At 43.2% G+C, this 13923-nt stretch overlaps 1 long non-coding RNA gene across 1 annotated transcript; it reads right to left on the bottom strand.

Annotated features, from left to right (window-relative positions):
• Positions 1-11324: 11324 nt before the first annotated feature.
• LOC146197981 (uncharacterized) lies at positions 11325-13848 on the bottom strand. The gene is made up of 2 exons (XR_014704930.1): positions 13510-13848; positions 11325-12010 (listed from the first exon to the last, which is right to left on the bottom strand). It is a non-coding gene; the product is annotated as an uncharacterized LOC146197981 (long non-coding RNA).
• Positions 13849-13923: the final 75 nt, after the last annotated feature.

Consider the following 13923-nt stretch of genomic DNA (forward strand, 5'->3'; position numbering starts at 1 on the left):
TTCTTCCGCGAATCGCTGTGTGAAATTAGCTGGGAACGATTTGTTTCGGGACGTTTAACTGTGTATAACTTGCCCAACATTGCAGCAAGGTTACTTTCTTGCTGCACTTGAGGTCGTCTGAGCGAAGTTCTGAGCTTGCCTGCGCAGAACTAAATAAAGCGCTCCATTGAAAGTGTTTAGGCATTGTGACTACAGAGACATCGAAGGCTTACGTTTGTGTCAGAAGTGCTTTGAATTAATTTTTAGTGTGAATGTGAGGCATGTAGCTTTCCCCTAGCAGTCGTAAGATCACCGAGGCCAACGTCAGTTTTGCACTTGCATCGGACGCGCCTTTTCAGCACATGCTGCATGTATGCGCCTGTTGTTGCTTTTATGTATGATGACTGTGGTAATAGTTTGCAGACTAGCTGTGTTTCAAGTGTGTTGACCGCTTCTTAATAGTGTGTAATGTTGATTTACTAGCTTCGCATTTTTTTTTTTTTTTTTTTTTGGCAAATGATAAACGCCTGACACGCTGTCCGTCAGTCCCGAGACGAGTGGTACGCTGTACAGCAAAGTAAATGTACTTCATTACCGAACGGGGTCACGTACTCGTTAGCTATGATTTTTATTTTTATAACTGTAGTGCACAACGTAGATGTAATGTGGGATCGCTTGGTTCTTTCCTAGTGTATTCTTGTAAAACAAATAAACTGGTCAGAACAGCATAGAGATGTGGCTTTAGGGAATGCATCGAAACAGGCTTGCCAAATGGCTTGCCTCTGTTCTCATTCTTGCTCAGATCCAAAGGCAGTAAATTTCATTTATCAATTTAATTTTTTTTGTAAGTTCAGTGTTTGGCTTTACAGTAGTTGTCAGCATGTTAGGTAATCTGCCCAAGTATAGATGACTTGCAGCACTGTCACATTGTTGGTGGACCAGAGCCATGAACGAACCCTGTTTGCCTGCCTAGCCTGCTACTAGCTACCTGCCCCATGGAAGATACCTATACCTGATTTACTATCATGGAGTAGGTGCAACAGCCACCTGATAGCTCGCAGCTGCAGCCATGTTGTTTTTATGTTCTACACCTGTGCACTGCAGTGTAACGCTCTATCACGCATTTTAAAAAGGACAGTATTTAATGGCTACATTTTCATCTACAATAATCTGTCACGGTTCCATCCACCAAGGCTGCACGACATTCATAGGTGCCCTAGTGAGGCTCAGAGGAGTTTTGAAAATTCTTGTGCAGTATTGTTGAATTATTACTTACAAAATATTGTCCAGTGAACCAGTTATAACTGTGAATGTATTTATTTTTTTCTAAATTACTATCCACGCAATGTTATTATGGCATTGCGAATGCACAAGATTGTTAGTCTGCTAGAGTTTCCAGTTTGTACAACCCATAGCCATTTAAACAAGAATTGCAATGGTGGCGCTGAATGGCAGCACTTATCTGCGAGATGGCTGATGCATTGTGAGGGCACCAGACATTCCCCTCATCATCTGCGGCGACTGTCATCGATACTACGAAATCACAGTGGTTGCCAGTGTTCACGTGCGAACTGCTCGGGGTCGCAGTCGTCAACAATTTCAAGCCACTACAAAAAGTGTGAATTGCATTGATTACATCTTTGCATGACAGCCGATGTAACCAGCATGAACTATGTCTTATTACAGGTACCATATGCCGTTACTTGCTGTACTGTACGACAGCACAGAGCACATGTTTGATTAATGGGGTAAATAAAATAAATAAATCCTGTCTCCTCTGAGAATCAAACCTCCATCCCTTGTATTCCTCACATACTGTACTTTGTTTATGGCAACAGAACATGAGTCAGCACATATGCATTCTTGCAGTGGAATTATCTAGGCATAGCACTGCTAATTTTTGTTCTAATGTGGCACCTTTTATGGAGTTCACCGATTTTTTTTTGCATTGTTCATATAATAAACGCATAAAAACCCTGCAGCACTATGAAAATTTACCCGGAGCATTCAACTCGTGCTACAGTACGTGCAGTAAAGCTACCTTTGTCTTTGTGTGCAAAATGAAAATTTTTACAAAAGATTTACATTTTGCATGTTGATTTGATCAGAATATATTGGTTTTGAACATGACTGGAAGAGGCTTTTTAATACCTGAGCTGTTTCATGTGCATGGTTAACTACCATGCTGAACTTTGTAGTCAAGTAAAATATGTGCATAGTGCCTATATGCGTACAATATATGCATAGAGGCAGGTAGAGTGATTGTTTAGGTGTACTGTAATTATCAGGCTGTGCTAGTATTCTTACAGCTATGATATAAAAATTCGCATCAGGTTTGTAGAACTTGTATTGTGAACAGTGGTTATATGGTGTCTGTGTATTTTATTTTAGCATAGCCGTGATATTGGTGCAAGTTCTGTCAAGTTTGGTTTTGTTTTGATTTTAACAGCTTTGTTTATTGCCACTTGTGGACAGCCTTATCACACAGCGCTATTCAGGTTCTACTAGTGTCGAAGATCATTGATTTCACTTTCTTTAATAGACACTGGGTTCACTGATACATACGCTACCAAATTTTTTTTGTTTCAACTGCTTCAATTGTTTTCCTTCCCAGTGGTGTTGTACATTTTCACAAAAATTTGCTTTCAAAGTGCAGTTGTCGACTTTCTTCCAAGTTGTGTGATATGCTGTGAAAAATGGCATGCGTGTCATAAAACTTGTTCCAGATTTTTTTATCGCATTCTGCATGTACAAGTTTTTTCAACCTTCTATGAATGCTTTGCCTCAAAAATATTAAGTATGCAGGCTAACGTAGGATTAGGTTGCATTCTGGGTTCTGTTGTGCTGGGTAGCAGCTCAGCAGTCAGATTCTTTTACTGGACTTGCCTGAGGGTACGAGTTGTGTGAAGCCTGCACACAGACCCATATCATGCCATTTGACGCGAACTTTACGTTCGGCCGCCTTCAGTTCAGAAAAGGACTGTATTGGGTTACTCCAACAAACATTACCCCAGCTTGTTTTAGGCAGAAAAAAAAAAGTTTGTGCCATGGTCGCCATTTTGCATGTTCTCATACACTTTAATTTCAAATTTGTAAAATTTGCTGTTCTCATCGTAGTTGTTCCAATAATATCCCAAGTTTTCTAGAAGTAAAGGAACCCAAGAAAATTGTTTTGGAGATTAGAGGAGATTAGCCATGCCAGAATAAAATTCTCAAGTTTAGAAAATTTGCTTTTTGCAGCATTGACAGCTGTCAAATACAGAGTAAGGTTGTTCTAGTAAATGTATGACCTGTATTAAGAAAAAAGTACCACTCGGTGGCATTTATTTTGGGAAGTTAAATCACAGCACTCAGTTCCTTGCTCGTGTACAACCGCCCAAATCTTCAACTAGACTGCACAACGCCCACTTTCAACAGTGATGCTGTTTAAGCAGGAGGTTGTTTCATCTATTGTGCGCAGCTTAATGTGTTCACAGTTATGTCACCATTACCGGATGTGACATCATGACGTCACATCCAGTCATGTCTAATAACCAGAACTGAGGTCACCACATGACATCATGTCCAGTCGTGACCGATGACTTCACCGTGCGATTCACGCATATATGAAGCTAACCTTGCCAGGCATCCAATCCAGGCATCCGTGCTGCGCCTTTCATTTGTCGCTTCCTCAAACGCCGTACCACACAGGAATCAGCAGCGTTTTAAATTGGTTTACAGGAAAGAAAAGGCATAATATCTGTCACACTTGTCCGCCGACAACAGATAGCCACGATGAGTCTCAAAGTATAATCACGGATAACTTGAGGCAAACAGAAACAGCATCATTGTGTCATCAGTCTTATACACGACTGCAATCTGCCTTAATTTTTTTCTGTACCACTGTGCCTTGGCAGGGATCGAACTTGCAGAGAGGTCAAAATAAGGCAAGGCCTCGGTGAGCCTCTGGCTAGACTTAATCTTTTCGCAAGTTAGTTCTTTTTCAATGTGCAGAAGAGAAAAGGCGGCTATCGTGCACATTAGTAAAGAGTTCGGCAGCTGCACATTCACTCTCCTAATCACTAATCCCTTACTTTGTACAATCTTTGCCAAAAGTAACCAGGCTGTATGTTTAGCTTTTAGCTTGTATCCTAAGGTCAACATGAATTCCTAAAGGATCACAACTTGAGAAGTGAGGACTGCAGCTTGCCTTTACTACTTTGCACAGATTTACAGTTTCAGAAGTGGTACGAATTATCTGCTACTTGACTGAAAATTGGAGCATGCAGCCTGGTTATTTTCGGCAAAGGTAGTACCTCCATTATCTTATACATACTCTTTAGCATAGAGTCATGAACTACCACATTATGTGAAAGACTGCCTGACACAAATATAAAGCCTCCCTTAACCTAGCTGTATGAAGTGCCTTTGTGGCCTACGGGTAGCATGTCTGACTTGAAATGCAAGAGTCCTGGAGGGTTCGATTCCTTTCACCTACCCATCTGATTCGAGAAGCTTGAGTTGGCAGCTCCTGCCAAATCTGCCATATCATATGATCAAGTGACTTTGCACAACCCTGCCACCAATCAATTCCCGGCTATCACCCACAATTTTTCATTCACAACCCTGATACCAAATTTTCTGGTGAATGGCAGCCTTTAACGCTGTCATATTAACATGTAACCAAAATTTGGTGTCCTTCAAGTGGTGGCTTTAGACAGCTTGTGTTGTTCGTCCCTTTGAGACCTTGATTGGCAGGTGGCAAAGTAGAGACAAGAGGGATGATGAAGAGAAGGTAGGAGGCAGAGGGTGGAGAACGGGTACAATGTGTCGCACTGTGATTGTAGATTAGGTGGCACAACCTGCTTGCATGGTCGCAACCCATCAGCGGCATTGAGAACAGCAATGCGAACTCCTAGCACATACTCCCCTGCACAGATCGTATTGATTGTCTATACTTTTTCTTGGACAAGTTCTTCTGAATATCTCATAGGATGTCACTGCTAAGATTTTTGCACGGCCCCTGAAGGCTAGGTATTGCTGCAAAGCACCTTGTCCAGAAAACGGAAACATAAAATGACCAGCTTGTTCAGCTTGTTTCTGCAATGGGCACAAAACTGGACTCCATTCCACTCGTGAAATATGGAGGAGTCTCTATGACCGGTTATCATTGTACAGTAGAACCCTGCTATAGTAAAGTGAAACTGAAGTCCCATCATAGTAAAGGTGCTTTTGGTAAAACTAGGTTATACTAAACAACGTCTGGCCGCGGCGTCGACTTCCCACGAAATGACATTGCTGCACACGCATTACTTAGAATCGCGAGGAAATTTTTTTCTTAAAAAAAAAATAAGTAGTGCATTTTTTTATGGTTTTACCGCTAGGCTCATCAGCACTGAGAAGAAGCCAACTTTAAGGCCTTTGAGCCGTGAGGGAAAGCATGCAGCGCGTAGGGGGAAAAATGTAAAGCTGACTACAAACACAAAAAGAAGACGGCCGGTCACTTAAAAATAGAGTAAAAGGGAAGCGAAGAAACGGCCGAACATTCACACAACACTGTTCAGCACGAAGGAGTAGTGGCAAGAATTGGAGGCGTGGCTTGTGTGGTTTTGCAGTGCTGGACTGTCACGCATTTTTCATCTATTGCCTCTTAAAAGATGGAAACAGCGGAAGACGATGCCGCGCTCACGCAATGCTTTGGTTCTCAGCTGAAATCAAGCTCCGCTATATTCGTATCCATGTTGCATTCATGCTAAACAGGTACTTCTACAAGCGGTAAAAAAAATGAAAAAGGAAATGACACAGAGACGATAAGAAAGACATGCAAGGCATTTTAGAGTGTTCTTTTCATAAAGCAACAAGATGTGCTTAGTAAGCAGACTTTAATTACAAGATAGTATCTTCAGGACCATGTCATCACTAACAACTGATATAGTAAGATTTTAGCCGGTCCCGGTGACTTTACTATAATGGGGTTCTACTGTACTTATCAGTTCGCAAAGAGCACTTCCTGGTAGAAGGGCAGCTCAACACTGTTAATGTGGAAAACTCTGCTTATGCTCAGACTGAAACCCACATCTGATTTTGATTATGCTTCCTGCAGGAACGACCTTTAGTCTGCATATCAAGTGAGCATGGGGTATCTTGATGCTTATTTTTATTTTTTGTAACCACAACCTCGAGGAGACTAATTCGCCAAAGCTGGCAGCGCTGGTTATGTATATGTTTGCCGCTGGCTCAAGCCTGCACTGCAGTGAAATGCAGGCACAGAGCAACGCTAGAGAAGAGCATAGCCGTTCAAATTGCAAAACTTTTCTGCCCGAGTCAAAAAGAATTCCATTTAAGCTTCCGGGAAAAAAAAAAAAAAAATGCTACAGTGGCCCTGCGCAATATAATACCATTTACCATATACCAGCTAGTACCACATCACTACTCTCTACAGTGACTTTCTGTTAGTTAGTGCCAAGTTACTGTATATCTGGCAGAACCACATGAATGGTTTGTGGGGTTTAACGTCCCAAAGCGACTCAGGCTATGAGACACGCTGTAGTGGAGGACTCCGGAAATTTAGACCACCTGGGGTTCTTTAACGTGCACCGACATTCCACAGCACACGGTCGCCTTGCTTTTCGCCTCCATCGAAAAGCGGTCGCCGAGGCCAGGATTTGATCCCGCATCCTTAGGAAGCGCCCTAACCACTGCGCCACCCCGGCGGGGTAACACATTAATGTGTCATGACAAACACAAAATAACATAAAAGGAACAGCCAAGGTCGTAATGAGCGACTGCAGGTGACAAATGCATCGGTCCCTGGTACTCGTGATTTTTTAGCATTACACTATGCAGCACTGAACTGAATGCTCATACGAGCAAAAAGTAAAAACTCTAGGGGCACTTTGGACCACTAAAGAGCAATGAGGTGAAAGCCTTTATTGCACGGTGGTCTGATGCCCTCCACTATGGCACCTCCTTCCTCGTTTTCCTTATGGCTCGATTCAGGTGTTCGCGGAGAAGTGTGAGATACGCCTTTTCTTTCCTGTAAACCAATTTGAAATGCTGCTGATGCTTGCTGTACTGCGTCTGCTTTTGTATGCTGTGTCATGTGGCGTTTGAGCAAACGCCAAATGAAAGGCGCTGCACTGACGACTGGATCGGGTTAACCTTCACATGTGCTCGAGTCGCCTGGTAACGTCATGACTGAATGTGATGTCATCATGGTGTAAGTTTCGGCCATGACATCATAGTAATCTCTGTCATTATCATCACTGTCACTAACTATCATTATCAATCAGTATCTATCACTAAGTTCTTCACTGACAGATTTAAAGGTAAACAGCACAACCATGCAACTACTCGCAAGATTCCAATGACAGCTTTCGCATGTTCGAATGGGGACGGAGGAAAGCAGTGGCAATGTGAGTGGCAAGTATGTATTTCCTGGGGCGGCTGTGCTGGACAGACAGAGCGGGAACATACGTGAAGACACAGGTGCCTTCACGGCCAGTCAAGCTCAAGCAGTGATGGCATGACTGCACAATTTCCCAGGCAAGGTGTCTCTGGCCACCCTCCTCGCACCTCTCATAACCATGTTGCGCGAACTGCAGCGGAGATGGTGGAGGATGCTGCCACAGTTGCCCTATCAGTGCAATTGCAAAATGTTTTTTCCCAAGTTTATGACTACGAGAAATAGGGGTTTGCTGTAAACATTCCCACGGTGATTTCACTTATATGTACTCCTTATTTTGGTTTCCACTCTTCTTCACGCAAAAATTTCACAGAACCAAGAAGTAAAACTGCAGACCTGTCTTAGTTAGGTTATAACTGGGTTTAAATGTATTCAATGAGGTAATCACCGCTAGATTAAGAGGAAACCTAGACTTTAGTGAACAAAAAGGCCAGGCTGGATTTCAGGCACACCACTTGACCACAGCCGATGTTCACGGCATCAATCAGATGAAAGAGGAACCACAGAATATACCATATTTACAGGTAAACAATTCCGTAATGAATATATGATGCGAGGGAAGAGTTTGTGTCGAGAATAAAAAGAAAAAAATTCTGTCACGATTCCAACACAAGCTCACGATTATAACATGAAATCGTAACATTAAAGGCAACCATAGCTGGGGATGTGACAATAAAGGAGACTGCATTTAAAAATCCAAAAGTATCCGAGTGGTTTATTCACTGTCGCTACTCAGTTACTTATTTCTGTTCATGAACATGCCCCCACTCGTTTCCCCCTTCTTGATTAGACACGATTTGCCAAGCACTGCATGCTTTCTTCTCTTGCTTAGAATCCCGCATCGCTCCCTGCATGTTTTGCCCATTGGCCATGATCTAATGATATTAAACAGGAGAATTCGAACCCTCAATAACTACACCTTTTTATTATTTTCTTTTTCACTTCCACCTTCTGGTCTTTCTCCATGGTTACCTTTTTTTTAACCTTGCCTCATTTTACAGCCTCGAAGTTGCCAGAAATTTGCCTTCTCCTCGCAACTGGCTTACCTGGTGGTAAAGCTATCTTGATGACCAGCAAAAAAAGAAAAGTGTTAAATTCAGATATTGCTTCTAAATATAGCATGAAGTGCTGTTTCAGTGATGCAATTTCTAAAAACGTAACTCGTGCTATAATCGTATAAATACGGTAAGCAACCCCTACATACAACCTGCTTATATTACAAGCATTTGATTCAGTCTATGCATCAATCATGCATGCATTACATAACCATGGCATAGAAAAGGCATATGTAGAAACGCTGTTAATAGTATATGGAAACCGCACAGCAGCCACAAGTCTTCTGCAGAAAAAGCTAACCCTGATCAGGAATGGTGGTAGTTCCCCCCACACCCCATAGTTCATCCTGTGTTTTGTGCACCCCTAATCCCACGAATTTAGCGGTGAGGGGGAGGGCAGAAGAGTTCAGGATTTCGTTACAGAATGGGTATTCAGCTCTAACAGAGGATGGCGACATTACCCTAGAAGCAAGGAACAATAATTTCAGAGATATCATTACTGAGTGCGCGTTAGAAGTAGGCGGTAGGATAAGAGAGGATACCGGTAAGCTGTCTAAGGAGACGAAAGATTTGATTAAGAAACGCCAGAGTATGAAAGCTTCCAATCCAACAGACTAGATCGAATTGGCTGAGATATCAAAGCTAATCAATAAGTGCAAGGTGGCCGATATAAGGAAGTGTAACATGGAGAAAATTGAGCATGCTGTAAAGAACGGGGGAAGCCTTAAAGCGGTAAAGAAGAAATTGGGCATAGGCAAAAACCAAATGTATGCGATAAGGGACAAGGCGGGCAACGTCATCACGAATATGGACAAGATATTCAAAGTAGCCGAGGAGTTCTATACAGATCTCTACAGTAGCCAAAGTAGTCAGGACCGTAATGAGATTGGTGGTAGGGAAAAACAGTCGGACGTTCCATCAGTGACGAAGGTCGAGGTCAAGAAAGCACTAAAAACTATGAAAAGGGGGAAATCGGCTAGAGAGGATCAGATAACTACAGATTTGCTGAAGGACGGGGGGGATATCGTGCTAGAAAAACTGGCCACCCTGTATACGCAGTGCCTGGTGTCATCGACGGTACCGGAACCATGGAAGAATGCAAACATTATCCTCATTCATAAGAAAGGGGAAGGACCTTAAAAATTACAGACCAATCAGCTTTCTGTCTGTTACGTATAAGATGTTTACTAAGGTAATCGCCAATAGAATCAGGGCAACCTTAGACTGCAATCAAGCAAAGGATCAAGCAGGGTTTCGGAAACGGTACTCTACTATCGATCATATCCATACCATCAATCAGGTGATAGAAAAATGCTCGGAATATAACCAGCCCTTGTACATAGCATTCCTTGATTACGAAAAAGCATTTGACTCGGTTGAAACCTCGGCGGTGATGCAGGCATTGAGAAATCAGGGGGTAGACGAGCCGTACGTGAAAGTGCTGGAAGATATAGTGGCTGCACAGCAACCATAGTTCTGCATAAAGTAACAAAATTCCCATAAAGAAAGGTGTTAGGCAAGGAGACACAATCTCCCCAGTACTATTCACAGCTTGCTTAGAGGAAGTATTCAGAGACTTGGAATGGGAGCAGTTATGGATAAGGGTAGATGGAGAATACCTCAGTAATCTGCGATTTGCTGATGACGTTGCCTTGCTAAGCAACTCTGGGATGAACTGCAAATAATGATGACCTAGACAGGAAAAGTAGAAAGGTAAGCTTGAAAATCAATATGCAGAAGACTCCCAAGTGCAGCTGCCGACTATAGCTGTTAACAATGTTGAGTCATACGCTTGAACGCAGAGCTTATGTGTATCCCTGACATATATCGCACCAAGTAGTGACACAGAAGCGATCTTTATCTTAAGAATGGTGGCAGCTTAGATGGAGAAATGTTCATGTCAGGCCGCACAACAAAAAAACACTGAAATTGTGAGATTCAGCAACTTCAGCTACAGAATTTTTTTATCGCACTAGCAGCAAAAAAGCCAGAAGAGTCGGAAGAAGCTCTGATTTCAGCTTTTAGCGATTCAGGTACTACAATTACAGTGGCCAAAGGTGCACACAGTTTCCGTACCCACTTGCTTTTGAGTATGTACCCATGATCGCTGCATGTTCTCAGTTTTATCTCTGTTTAGGAGGGTGTCCACAATCGTTAGGAACGATCTGCTGATACTGGCACACAAGTGTGTAGTTTTCACGTAGATAGGAACCTAGTGTATACTTGAGTGAAGGTTCTCCAGCTTATGATACAAACTATTTGTAAAAATAAAAATAAATATATGATTGTACAGGGATTTTGGGGAAACCCAACAGGTTGCTTGTTTTGCTGGATGTTTGGAAGGAATGACTAAGTGAAATGCTCAAGTTCATAGGCCTCTTGTTCGTCCAACATGGGCATTATGAAACTTCACTGGCTGAAGCTGCATTGGAATGAGGGCAACATCTGCAGTGGTTTGCTTCCACCAGGAACAATGCTGTGAATCTGCTTCATAGCAGTGCTGGTGTTCCTCAAAGTGGCAGTCCTGTACAATGTAGACCAGCTGCCACAAGTAAAGCGCCGGTACATCAATCAAGTGCGAAGCCCTCACAGCCACATTAGGCAGGATTTGCATGTAGCTTCCCGAGAAGAGTTCAATAAACAGATATTTAACCTTCGTGGCACACCAGCTCAAATTTTGTCACCCTCTGCAAAATGTGCCAACTATGAACCACAAAAAGTTGACAAATGCACGAAATGAGTTGTGCTATGAGCAAAAGAAGACCGGGCTTAAAAATAATGTTTCTAGCAATTTGGCAAAGTTACGAGAATGGCAAGCCTTCACAATGAACCAAATAACACATTGGTTCCTGGTATTTGGCTTCACTGCATTTTATTGGTGTAGTCGGGAGAATAGCAATTTCCAACTCGCAACAACCACCCCATCTTGATACATCAAGGCAACTGCTGCAGATATACAACAGATCCGAAGGCATGTCGCCTAGCACACATTACAATAGATGCTGTCAAGAGAGTGCAAGAAGTGGCCGATTCCATGCCAAGTTACTTAAGACAATGCCATGTTTCGGACACCATCACATACAGAGAACTTTTGCTCAGATAACCACAGCTGTGTTATCCCCGCAAGGGTCAAGTGTTGTATATGACAAACTCTTTAATCCATGCCAGGCCTGTTCACATATCAATCTGTTGCTTTAATTCTAAAGGCTGAAAACTAGAGAGGCAAAAAATTGCAGTCACACATTTGTGTTTCTCCACCTCCCGCCAAGGCAAATCATGCGTCCAAAATCACTCTGAATGCTTTCCAAATAATAACATATCAGAAAATGCAAGGGTGACAATATTCCACAACAAGATTAAATACATTGCAAGCAAGGTATTTTAAACTTAACTAGGAGCACGCTCTAAACCAGTAGAAGGAGTGAGAGTATCCATTTGGTCACACCAGTTACAGCGCACTGCACTACCGAGGTAGCAGAGGAATCCAACTGGTGGAAGAAACTCGTACGTCGGCCCCGAGTATTCCTTGCCTCTGCAAATGTAAATAAATGAGAGCAATACTGCAATTACATTTAGTTTGCATAAATTCAGCAAACTCACTCACAGTAGAATTTGATTCGAGTAAAGCAAATGAGAGTGCCTGCCGCAGAAGGAAAAAGGCAGCAACGAGACTGGCAGTCAATGCTAGCACAAATACAAATATTTAGCACACTTGCAAAACACTGAAATAGCAACAAAGAGACTAAGTTAAATCGTAAGCAGTAAGTGCGGAATATGCTGTGGCTTGCATGGAATTGTAATGAAGAGTGCTTATAGCAGCAACTTACAAGCTCTTTGACAGGATTACGAGGTAGTACATGCAACGGTGCTTCACTCTCCTGAACAAAACATACCACCTCAGGTTAATTATTGCTTTGTTTTCAAATAAGCTGTCAATGGCCTTGACAGCAGCTTGAAGCAAAGCACTGCCCACTATTTATGGGGGCATTATTTCTGCTATCATTCCCAGTTTTCTCAAAAAGTGATGACGCTGTTGGAGCAGGCAAAAGATATATATTAGGGAACTCGGCGGTAGCGACATGCATTCGAAGTGTTATGTCTATATGAACAAGCTCAGCGAGTTCTACCAATGCAGTTATTTTGGTAGTAAAAGGGCAGATACTCTCATGGGCAAGAACCTATGATAGCCGAAGAGTCACCCTCATTGCTGCATGCACCGATGTGAGTACTCGACAATGGAACGTATGAGCATATAAGCACAATAAGTTCGTGCGGGTATACGCCCGTATCTTGTAACCATTTCGTGCTGAGCAGTAGGCTCATTTCGCACTGGGCCAGTTTACATTTATACTGTCTCTCAGCTGGCCAGCAACTCCCCTTCTTTAGCACTTCGTCGACACTACTTCGTCGACACTGCAAAGAAGCTGACCTCTTGCACTGCAGCACCACGTATGGGCCGCATGGATGAATACCTTACGAGTTTTTTGACAGAAGCACGACCGTTTCTATGGGCCCAGTCACTATCTGCTGAAGCTGCGAGGAAGGCAATAAAACCTCCTGATCATAAACCAGCGCGTTCACGCTGGCGCACACCAAAATGCCTGCTACTGCCCAAACAAACTAGGCCACAAACGAAGAATCTAAAAAAAAAAAAAAAGGCAAATTACAAACTTCCGTGACTGTCGTTTCACAAATAGTTTCACATCATTTGTAAGTCGCCGCGTACGTCCCAATACCCCAGTGCACCCCGAAGACAACAGCAACCGGCGACCGATCGGTGCACAGCAGCAGGTATGCAATGATTGTTTCAAGCGCGAAGAAACGGGATCGACGCCATTATGCAGTCTCCACATGCCTTCGCCCGGAGAGTGTCGCGTGATTACGCCGCGTCAGTAATTGTGACTACCGCATAGCTGCACTGCCGTGTAAAAACTCGTTAAAAAAGCTGCAAGACGGTAGCAGAACGCCGACAAGTGCTTTACCTAGAGCTCGCGGGCATGTACGAAACACCATCATTCGCGTACGACTCACCGTAGTCGGAGGCTGCAGACAGGCCAGGGACAGGACCGAAGGCTGCGCTGTTGAATTTAGGGCAACAATCCACGAACTGAATAAGATTTTCACCGAATTTGCATCTATCGGGATGATGCCCCGCAAACTACAACAAGCCGACGCATGAAAAGCGACCTAGGGCTCGCAAGGCGCGAGCACCCGTTGCGCGAAAAGCGCGCCAGCTTTTGAAGTTTTGTTCGGGTGGCTCGGGCGCTGTGAAACGGGGTAATTGGCATCTGAGTTTGAGGCTTATTTCCAGAAAAAAAGCAAATACTAAAAGTTATTTGACGTCACATCCGTCGTGAGAATCAACGCATCCTCCTTTCCACTTTGGTTCTGGGCGCGCATGCGCAGTTCACGGAGCCGGCTCTCTGCAAGTTCAGGTCGCAGGAT

The sequence above is a fragment of the Amblyomma maculatum genome, chromosome 2 (assembly GCF_055883805.1).
Source record: "Amblyomma maculatum isolate TAMU_Amacu chromosome 2, ASM5588380v1, whole genome shotgun sequence".
Taxonomy (NCBI): domain Eukaryota; kingdom Metazoa; phylum Arthropoda; class Arachnida; order Ixodida; family Ixodidae; genus Amblyomma; species Amblyomma maculatum.